Source organism: Nerophis lumbriciformis, linkage group LG03 (genome assembly GCF_033978685.3).
Source record: "Nerophis lumbriciformis linkage group LG03, RoL_Nlum_v2.1, whole genome shotgun sequence".
In the NCBI taxonomy this organism is placed as follows: Eukaryota; Metazoa; Chordata; class Actinopteri; order Syngnathiformes; family Syngnathidae; genus Nerophis; species Nerophis lumbriciformis.
The window spans coordinates 3,453,565-3,465,575 of NC_084550.2; the positions used below are offsets into that span (position 1 = coordinate 3,453,565).

Consider the following 12,011-nt stretch of genomic DNA (forward strand, 5'->3'; position numbering starts at 1 on the left):
GTTTCTTACCTTCTAGTGGTACAAACACAGGACTGTCGAAAGGACACCACCTACGTAGCAGGACAAGGGGCGTGTCTGGGAACAGACACACCCCTTTTCTCGTGGAACAGACACGCCCCTTTTCTCCTGGAACAGACACGCCACTGGTTCCCTCTAAGGTGCGCGTCATAATGCAAATTTCATCACACCTAGTGGGTGTGCACTTAGCCAGTGATGAGTCAGACAACTCCAACAAACACATAAAGTGTCATTCCAGGTCGTTTGATTTACCAATCAAATGTGTGCTTATTCTAGTGTCATTTATTAGGAATCTTCATTTATAAATATTAATCATGGAATGCTGTTAGTATATTAAACAAATACTAATAAAAAATATATTTTTTACAAACAGGAAGTATGCAGGAATGTACACATGATCCCCTGCTTACATCTCATTGTGCAACATGTGAATGTTTTATTGGGAACTAAATGCAATGTCTGAAAGGGGTACACATTATTTCCAAAGCAGGACCTCCACCCAGACAAACAATACAAGTACATGTAGCCGAGCTAAATTTTATTCTATTTTATTTTAATTTTGGTCATTTATTCACATCATTTTTTGTGGTGAACTTCCCCAAAAGTGTTTCTCATTGTAAATAGGTTCCACTCTATTATTTTCCATTACATACCTTTTTGTTTCCCGGTCGTTCTTAAAAGTGTTTTGTGGGAATGCGCACTGTCTTGTGACTTGTTGGTGGGCATGCGTGTTGAATTCCTGAATGTTGGTTGTTGAATTAGTGACAAAAAAAAAAGACTTTTGTATGCTAAATTATGTGTGGATTAGTTTATTGCTAGCGGCAGTTGTTGCGGGGTTTCCTGGTCTCGTAAGTTTACGCACGGGTCTGCTGTGTGTCTGTGTGGACATCTTGTGTGACGCTCTAGCATTAATATGAGTGTGTATTATTTTCTTCTTTATTTTTAGTGGAGAGAGATCCTTTTTGCCTTGGACTGTGTGTGACGCCCCGTTGTTTTTGTTTCTGTTCTAAAAAGGTATGTATGTTATGAGGTATTTTTGACATAGTTTATTGTATAAAAAAATATAAAAAGAGTCGATGTGGGTGGGAAAGATGAGGTGTATTACTGCACATTTTAAGGATCATTTTTCTTAATATATATTGTTATTTGCTGAAGTATATATTGTATATACACTGTGTTTTATTTAATTAATTTAATTGAGACTATTTTATACTTTATTTACCTTTTCATTATTATTATTATTATTACTATTTTAGTTATTATTATTATTATTATTTCCACATTAAGAATATATAATTGAATTGAGTGAGCACTGACGCTCGGAGCTGTGGAGAGAGATCGTTTTTGCCGTGGACTGTGTGTGACGCCCCGTTGTTTTTGTTTCTATTCAAAAAAGGTGAATAAACCCTCCATGATTCAACTCCTGAGTGTGCGCCTCACTACAAGATACACAACGCAGATCAGTGACTGTTACAAAATGGTGCCGTGACCCGGATTCTTCAGATCAGCTGCTGCAGATCGCCGAGGTTATGCTGTGAGCAAGTAAGCGTATCGTATAGAAATCAGAAAGGATCCGTTGATCGTTGAGACTTTTGATAAAAAGTGATTTTGTTTTGCTGTGGCTGTGTTTTTCCACAATTTATCATTACGTTTCCTCACGTACAGTGTCTCTACACCACGTGTCTCTATATAGTTACATTTTATTTTAACGTCATATTTCCACTGTCATATTCATTGTGTTTAAAATATAATGGATTTTACACCATTTGGGAGGGGTAGAGGGTGGATGCAAGCAGGGACCGCAGAGCAAGCTAGGCAGCCAGGCTGTAGCAGCCCTGATGGTACTCCTGTAGCAAGGCAAATGTTTCCCACTCCCACCGTTGCTAATAATGACACCCTGGCACAATTGCGTGATCTTTTAGGGGAGTTGGGAACCCACATTGGTGACACCGTTGTTAGCCGTATATTAGCCAACCAAACACCTTCCCCCACACTAAGTTGCCCACACCCCATGACTCCACCCCCGCTCGAGCCCATGCCCTCCCCAGTTGATTTGTCTCGACTGAACATCATGGTAAATGCAGCTGTCAAGGAACCAATGATGTATAGGGGAGATGGCTCAGACAAATACACCGTACAAGAGTGGATAGATATGATAGACGCTTACCTGCGAAAAAAGAATTGTCCTACTGCAGAGCAGGCGGATGAAATCGTCAGTCATCTTTTGGGACGAGCTAAGAGTATCGTTAAAGTGGGGCTGAAGAGTATTACTGATATCAACACACACCCTGAAGTGGTATACGACATACTCAGAAGATACTTCAGTGACTCTCCCATGTCCGGCTTACCGATGGCTGATTTCTATTCTACACAGCCTGATGCAAATGAGAACCCAGTGGATTACTGGATTCGACTCAATACAGCAGCCGAGCACGCTGACCAGCATCTGCGGAAAAGTGGAGAAAAGATGGAGAACATGTCAGCGCAAATTGCTATGATGTTCATCAGGAACTGCCCCAAGCCCGAGCTCTCCAGTGTGTTCCGATGTAAGCCTATCAGCAAATGGTCAGCCGTGGAGGTGCAAGAAGCTATCGATGAGCACCAGAGGGAGCATCAGGCAAGGAAGAGGGCCATTAGAGCAGAGAAGTTCAAAATGGTGACAGCAGCTACCACTACCTGTCAACCTGTAGTTGAGGAGCTGACTGCAAAGAGAGCGGGTGTTCAAGAACCTTCCATACAGACAAAGGTGAGTGCAGTCACCACTTCAGAAGCAGGGGCTTTAGAACGAGTACTAAGCATGCTAGGAGGCGTTTTGGCCAGAGCAGCCTCCCCGGTCCAACAGCCGACCCAGTGGACACGCCCCACTTCTTGCCGTGTATGTGGCGACAAAACTCACATCACACGTGAACACTGCATGAAAGAGAAGAGGTGATTTGGGTGCCTGGAACCTGGCCACACAAGGAGAGATTGCCCACGGGCCGCTCCATGCCAAACCCAAGCAGAAAACCACACACCCAACCAGGGAAACTGAGTCGCTCACACTGTGGAGGGCAAAGTGTGAGTGCGTCATGTCAGACCCTCAAAAATGAAGAAGACACACAACGCAGAACAGTGACTGTTACATACACATGATCCCCTGCTTACATCTCATTGTGCAACATGTGAATGTTTTATTGGGAACTAAATGCAATGTCTGAAAATCGGGAGAATATTTGTCCCGGGAGGTTTTCGGGAGAGACGCTGAAATTCGGGAGGGTTGGCAAGTATGCATCATCGACATTAACATTGGGAAACAACATGTCTGCGAATCTGCGGTGTTGAATTTTTAACACATTGAATTTTAAAACACTGTATTTCAACAAACTGAATATGCAAACACACAGATGTTGCTCACAAATGAAGTTTTAAGTACCAATGATTGTCATACACACACACACACACTAGGTGTGGTGAAAGTATTCTCTGAATTTGACCCATCACCCTTGATCACCCCCTGGGAGGTGAGGGGAGCAGTGAGCAGCAGCGGTAGCCGGGCCCGGCCGGGATAGTTTTTATTGATTCAACCCCCAATTCTGTCTAATCAATGAAAGTAATAATTTGATATAAAAACATTTACTTCACAAAAATTATCAAAAACGACAACATGATCTGTGGTCTTAGCGACCACTATCTAACCTTCTGCACCCGCAATATAACTAAACCCAAAGCCAACGGCCACATAACATCTCAATCCAGATCCCTTAAAACATACTCCAGTGATCATTTCAACCTTAAAGGCCAACTGAAATGAATTTTTTTTATTTAAACGGGGATAGCAGATCCATTCTATGTGTCATACTTGATCATTTCGCGATATTGCCATTTGCTGAAAGGATTTAGTAGAGAACATCGACGATAAAGTTCGCAACTTTTGGTCGCTGATAAAAAAAAAAGCCTTGCCTGTACCGGAAGTAGCGTGATGTCACAAGTTGAAAGTCTCCTCACATTTCCCCATTGTTTACACCAGCAGCGAGAGCGATTGGCACCGAGAAAGCGACGATTACCCCATTAATTTGAGCCAGGATGAAAGATTTGTGGATGAGGAACGTGAGAGTGAAGGACTAGAGTGCAGTGCAGGACGCATCTTTTTTCGCTCTGACCGTAACTTAGGTACAAGGGCTCATTGGATTCCACACTCTCTCCTTTTTCTATTGTGGATCACGGATTTGTATTTCAAACCACCTGGGATACTATATCCTCTTGAAAATGAGAGTCGAGAACGCGAAATGGACATTCACAGTGACTTTTATCTCCACGACAATACATCAGTGAAGCACTTTAGCTACGGAGCTAACGTGATAGCATCGTGCTTAAATGCAGATAGAAACAAAAGAAATAAACCCCTGACTGGAAGGATAGACAGAAGATCAACAATACTACCAAACTCTGGACCTGTAACCACACGGTTAATGCTGTACCGCCTGACAAAGCCTAGCAATGCTGTTGTTAACAACGCCATTGAAGCTAACTTAGCTACGGGACCTCGACAGAGCTATGATAAAAACATTAGCTCTCCACCTACGCCAACCCTCATCTGCTCATCAACACCGGTGCTCACCTGCGTTCCAGCGATCGACGGCGCGACGAAGGACTTCACCCGATCATCGATGCGGTCGGCGGCCTGGAGACGGACGAAGTCAACCCAGACAGGTGAGGACAGCGGTGCGGCGGCGGGCGTTGTAGCTTTCGACGACACCCCGGCCGCCATCAGAGTCGGCAAGAAACATATATTTCCCCAAAGTTACGTACGTGACATGCACATAGCGACAAGCACGTACGGGCAAGTGATCAAATGTTTGGAAACCAAAGCTGTAGTCACGGTAGCGCGTCTGCTAGCCAACTCAAAGTCCTCCTGGTTGTGTTGCTGCAGTCGCCACTAATACACCGATCCCACCTACAGCTTTCTTCTTTGCAGTCTCCATTGTTCATTGAACAAATTGCAAAAGATTCACCAACACAGATGTCCAGAATACTGTGGAATTTTGCGATGAAAACAGAGCTGTTTGTATTGGAGAGAATGGTGTCCGAATACTTCCGCTTCAACCCTTGACGTCACACGCAAACGTCATCATACCTAGACGTTTTCAACCGGAAGTATCCCGGGAAATTTAAAATTGCACTTTATAAGTTAACCCGGCCGTATTGGCATGTGTTGCAATGTTAAGATTTCATCATTGATATATAAACTATCAGACTGCGTGGTCGGTAGTAGTGGCTTTCAGTAGGCCTTTAAAGCCTTCTACAGAAAGCTAGGAGTATCCAACAACGATTTCAAATTAGAAATGGTCTCAGCTGATGAGGTGCTTAAAAAATTGAGCGCGCTCCACCCAAAAAAGGCCACCGGCCTTGACAATATCCCCTCCAGATTCCTCAGGGACTCTGCCTCCATCATTGCTCCGATCATCACGCACATAATAATCCTCTCAATTACACAAGGCCAAGTACCAAAAGATTTTAAGATAGCAAGAGTAACTCCCCTCTTTAAAAAAGGTAGCAAATTAGAACCTGGCAACTACCGACCTGTTTCTATTCTCAGTTCCATTTCGAAAGTAATGGAGAAAATAGTTTATGAACAGGTCGATAGTTACCTTGCCACTAATAAACTCATCTACAAATTCCAATCCGGCTTCAGAACTAACCACTTTCCCTGACACATGCCTTCTCTATCTGACTTCAGAACTAACCACTCCACTGACACATGCCTTCTCTATCTGACTTCAGAACTAACCACTCCACTGACACATGCCTTCGCTATCTGACTTCAGAACTAACCACTCCACTGACACATGCCTTCGCTATCTGACTTCAGAACTAACCACTCCACTGACACATGCCTTCTCTATCTGACTTCAGAACTAACCACTCCACTGACACATGCCTTCGCTATCTGACTTCAGAACTAACCACTCCACTGACACATGCCTTCTCTATCTGACTTCAGAACTAACCACTCCACTGACACATGCCTTCTCTATCTGACTTCAGAACTAACCACTCCACTGACACATGCCTTCTCTATCTGACTTCAGAACTAACCACTCCACTGACACATGCCTTCTCTATCTGACTTCAGAACTAACCACTCCACTGACACATGCCTTCTCTATCTGAGCGACCACATCAAACATGAGGTGGACTGTGTCATGGTCATGCTGGACCTTCAGAAGACCTTTGACAGCGTTAACCACGCTATACTGTTGGATAAGCTCAGAGCAATCGGATTTGACAAAACCTCATGGAGCTGGATGCAATCTCACTTGGAGGGGAGGGAACAGGTGGTAGAGGTGAACGGCACCGTGTCCCCCCCCCCTCTCAGTGAGCTGTGGAGTCCCCCAAGGCAGTGTATTGGGGCCTTTACTGTTCCTAATATACATAAACGACTTGTCATCGGCATGCGACTGTGAATTGTTCTTGTTTGCAGATGACTCGGTCTTGCTGGTATCAGACAAGGACAAGTCACAGGTGGAGAAAATCCTCAGTGCTGAACTCAGTAGAACTTGCACCTGGCTGGCTGACAACAAGCTATCCATACACTTGGGTAAAACACAATCCATCCTGTTTGGGTCCCACATCAACCTTAAGAAAGTCGATGACTTCACTATAAAAGTGGGTGACATTGTTATCACCAGGAAGGATGAGGTCACCTACCTAGGTTCCATTCTAGAGGCTAATCTTTCCTGTGATAAAATGGCAACCAAGGTCATCAAAAAGGTCAACCAACGAACGAGATTTCTCTATAGAATCTCCTCTCTGGTCAACAAAAGCACCATGAAGATTCTGGCGGGAACTCTCATTCAACCCTTTTTCGACTAGGCATGCACCTCCTGGTACCCTAGCACCTCCAAAACCCTCAAATCTAAACTCCAAACATCCCAAAACAAGCTAGTCAGATTACTTCTAGACCTCCACCCCAGATCACACCTCACTCCTACCCACTTCTCCAAAGTGGGCTGGCTCAGGGTGGAGGACAGAGTCAAACAACTTGCACTGAGCCTCGTCTATAAAATCCGCTACACGTCCCTGATACCGAAGTACATGTCAAACTACTTCCTTAACGTAAATGACCGCCATAACCACAACACCAGGGGGAGCTCCACTAACCACGTTAAACCCAGATTCCCATCTAACAAAGGTCTTAACTCATTCTCCTTCTATGCCACATCAATAAGGAATGCACTCCCAACAGGTGTAAAAGAAAGGGCATCTCTATCCTCCTTCAAAACCGCACTAAAACAACACCTCCAGGCAACCTCGCAGTTGGATGATATTGCAGCTTGATGATATTTCAGTTGGATGATATTGCAGTTGTGTGTTTTATTTTTATTTTTATTCTGACTCAGTTTTACGATGTTAGGTTTCCTATGCTCTTATTTTGGCGATCTACTCTGGGACGTCATGTCCTGTTTGTCACTTTGCATCGTGTGCGTTCTTGACTAAAATGTAAGTATACGGCAAATATAACACTGTTGTTAATGCTAAAATGCCTATAATGTGTTAAATGTGGCCTTAACTGAGTGTTTGTTTGCAACAATGTTTCTGCATGAGGATATAATTCGCCAGCTCAACTTTCGTCCTCTTTAGTGGCGACATACTTCCTGTTCCGCGGCAGTTACCCCATCCTACCACTAGAGGGCGACATTGACCATGTCTAAATCAACAATGCTTTTTCTCCATTCATTTTTAATGGACTGTTTTAATAGTCTTTTTTTTTTGATTGATTGATTGAAACTTTTATTAGTAGATTGCACAGTACAGTACATATTCCGTACAATTGACCACTAAATGGTAACACCCCAATACGTTTTTCAACGTGTTTAAGTCGGGGTCCATGTTAATCAATTCATGGTAAGTCCATGTAAATTTGTTTGTATATTTTTTTTTACAACATATTGTAGAGTATATTACACACACACACACACACACACACACACACACACACACACACACACACACACACACACACACACACACACACACACACACACACACACACACACACACACGCACACACACTCGACTTGTCAAACTTCATCTAACTAGTGGCTCTCCAACTACTCTCTTTGTAGCGTTCAATGGCTTCTACACTCCTGCCATCTAGTGTCTTGGAAATGCAACTGCATGCTAAATAAACTCACTAAAAAGTAACTTCTGATTTTTTTTTTTACACATTTGTAAGCTTCAAGAGGTAGTCACCTGAGATGGTTTTCACTTCACAGGTGTCATAGTTTTGATGCCGACTTAAACAAGTTGAAAAACTTATTGTGGCGTTACCATTTAGTGGCAACACCCCAATCAATCAATCAATCAATCAATCAATGCCTTCAGTGACAACCTACAATGTAAATAGTCATGAAAATAAAGAACACGCATTGAACGAGAAGGTGTGTCCAAACTTTTGGCCTGTAATGTACGTCTTAAGTCTTAAGACATTACGACGGACAGAAGTTTAGTTCAGTTTATTAAGGATCACCATTAGTCTACACCAAAAAAAAAACATCACAATCACAAAACAAAAGATTACAATGCAGTACAACATGATCGATAAAAACATTTTGTAATACAAAAATAGCAACAACAAAAAACAATAACTTGGTGTTTACATAATAATGTTCATACCAAAGATAAAAAAAAAGAGCAATATAAAAATAGATAAACAAAGAACCAATGGCCAACAATATATACATTAGTGTACCAAAAACAAACAATATTGTAAGTGATGAAAAAGTACCATAATGAATAAAATATGACAAAGTACATACAAAATCAAGATAATACTAATATAAAAACCATCACCAGAAACAAGAATTAATTTAATGAACGTTTTATTTTCAACCAAACTTTTGATCTGTACTGAAAGTCCCAGGTTGACTACTTTGAACCTAGAAGTCCAGTTCTTGTACCACATCAGCTCTATTTACACTTTTTAACATGTCCAGCTTCAGTAAACATTTAATTGTTCAACATTCCCTTCCTGCACATTCTTTCTCCACAATGCTTGTTCATCTTGATTTGTATTTTCTCTCATCTTCATTCCAAATTTTTAGTGTTTGTTCTCTTATTGTGTCCCAGGTTGTCCTCCTTTGTCTCCAAAACAAAGTTGTTCCATGGTGGTAGTTCTAAAGATGCTCTCCTTGTGCCAAGTGGACATGTCTTGCTTGCATGTTGTCCTCTGAGTGTGTCCAAGCTGAGAGACACTGGATCTTTGCACGTCTCTAAACACTGCTGCTGCTCTTCTACAGTTGACATCTTTGCAGGATGATCCATCATGTCCTCTAAACGCAGAGTCACATAAAGAGGTTTAGAAGACAAACTCAGAGAAACTGTCTTCAGAATGTCCCTCGTTGAGAATCTCACCTGTCCAAGACTTGCAGATCCTCTTTCAGTAGATCCCAAAAAATGATTATTCAATAAGTCCGTCTTTGTATTTTAATTCTTTCTTACTTTCTGCTGACTTCTGCTAATCTCTTACAAACACGTGTGGAAACAACAGAAATAATTTTGAATCCACCTCCAAATATTCTCTCATTATATTATTAGTTGCTGCATTTCCTCTTTGGACGTGATTGGTTGAGTCCGTTCTTTGGGGGCGTTTCTCATGTGTTGTGGACGTGATTGGTGGATTGTTCCCGCTCAAACAAAAGGGCTGGCTGGTTTCAGTTATATGACAGTTGGCATGTGAAAGTAGTCCTTCATAATTCAATCAAGATATGTTTCACACATTGGAGACAATAGAATAAATGTCAATCATTTCATGTGTGATACACTACAGAAGACAGAAGTAGAATAAAACAAGTCTTTTATTAATGTGAATGCTTATTTTACAGCAGCAATGTACATCATGACTTGTATGCAGATTCCTTTATTAGTCATTTTCAGATGACAATGAGTATGGAAATAGAATTGTCTCACATCAACCTATATATACAGGTAAAAGCCAGTAAATTAGAATATTTTGAAAAACTTGATTTATTTCAGTAATTGCATTCAAAAGGTGTAACTTGTACATTATATTTATTCATTGCACACAGACTGATGCATTCAAATGTTTATTTCATTTAATTTTGATGATTTGAAGTGGCAACAAATGAAAATCCAAAATTCCGTGTGTCACAAAATTAGAATATTACTTAAGGCTAATACAAAAAAGGGATTTTTAGAAATGTTGGCCAACTGAAAAGTATGAAAATGAAAAATGTGAGCATGTACAATACTCAATACTTGGTTGGAGCTCCTTTTGCCTCAATTACTGCGTTAATGCGGCGTGGCATGGAGTCGATGAGTTTCTGGCACTGCTCAGGTGTTATGAGAGCCCAGGTTGCTCTGATAGTGGCCTTCAACTCTTCTGCGTTTTTGGGTCTGGCATTCTGCATCTTCCTTTTCACAATACCCCACAGATTTTCTATGGGGCTAAGGTCAGGGGAGTTGGCGGGCCAATTTAGAACAGAAATACCATGGTCCGTAAACCAGGCACGGGTAGATTTTGCGCTGTGTGCAGGCGCCAAGTCCTGTTGGAACTTGAAATCTCCATCTCCATAGAGCAGGTCAGCAGCAGGAAGCATGAAGTGCTCTAAAACTTGCTGGTAGACGGCTGCGTTGACCCTGGATCTCAGGAAACAGAGTGGACCGACACCAGCAGATGACATGGCACCCCAAACCATCACCCAACCATGCAAATTTTGCATTTCCTTTGGAAATCGAGGTCCCAGAGTCTGGAGGAAGACAGGAGAGGCACAGGATCCACGTTGCCTGAAGTCTAGTGTAAAGTTTCCACCATCAGTGATGGTTTGGGGTGCCATGTCATCTGCTGGTGTCCCCCCACCTCCCGAAATCGGAGGTATCAAGGTTGGCAAGTATGATATATATGCATGTATTAATAAATATACATATACAAATGTGATATACAAATAAAATAAATAATTTGTATAAATAAACGTGTATTTGTAAACATATTTTTGAGATTTGAAAATATGTACAAATATAATTTATAAATACAAAAATGTGACATACAAATAAATCAAGAATTTGTATGAATAAACGTGTACTTGTAAATATATTTTTCAGATTTGAGGATAAATATGCTTGATTTTGTATTTGTACTGAATTTGCACAGCTTTTTTGCTTTTGTGTCAATGAGACATTCCTACCACAAACCAGATGCACAAATAAATGTGACCTAAACACTCCCCTTGGACCTACTCACTGGCCTAGTGGTTAGAGTGTCCGCCCTGAGATTGGTAGGTTGTGGGTTCAAGCCCCGGCCGAGTCATACCAAAGACTATAAAAATGTGAGCCATTACCTCCCTGCTTGGCACTCAGCATCAAGGGTTGGAATTGGGGGTTAAATCACCAAAAATGATTCCCGGGCGCGGCCACCGCTGCTGCTCACTGCTCCCCTCACCTCCCAGGGGTGAACAAGGGTGATGGGTCAAATGCAGAGGACAAATTTCACCACACCTGGAATGTGTGACAATCATTGGTACTTTAACTTGAACTTTAACGTAACTGAACACCCAGCAGAGGGCACTGCAGCCAGAGCGGTCTGGGTCACAGACATGGTCAGACACTGCATGTCTTTGGAGGTTGGGGGAAGCCAGAGTACCTGGAGGGAACCCACGCAGTCATGGGGAGAACATGCAAACTCCACACAGAAATATCCCGAGCCCAGGATTGAACTCAGGACCTTGATATTGTGAGGCACATGCACTAACCCTTGTATCACCGTGCTGTTATTTATGTAGTTTGATCATTTTCCTCGACTGATGTATTAACATTATGTGGTTTATTTTGTACATATGTAGCATCATCTACAAAAATACAAATAATTGCTATTGCGACATCCAGTGGACACATTTAGAACAGCTGTATCTTTCATTCAAGAATTTCAGGTTAATTTTTTTACTTAGCATAAGTAAAATAAAAACTGTTCACGGGCCTGAGCCAGCCCCTCGGGCCGT

The 12,011-nt window shown here is 42.0% G+C and overlaps 1 long non-coding RNA gene across 1 annotated transcript; it reads right to left on the bottom strand.

The window, feature by feature from the left end:
* Window positions 1-8,498: 8,498 nt before the first annotated feature.
* LOC133575189 (uncharacterized) lies at window positions 8,499-9,541 on the bottom strand. Its single transcript, XR_009811469.1, has 2 exons — window positions 9,412-9,541; window positions 8,499-9,329 (listed from the first exon to the last, which is right to left on the bottom strand). It is a non-coding gene; the product is annotated as an uncharacterized lncRNA (long non-coding RNA).
* Between the last annotated feature and the right edge of the window lie 2,470 nt (window positions 9,542-12,011).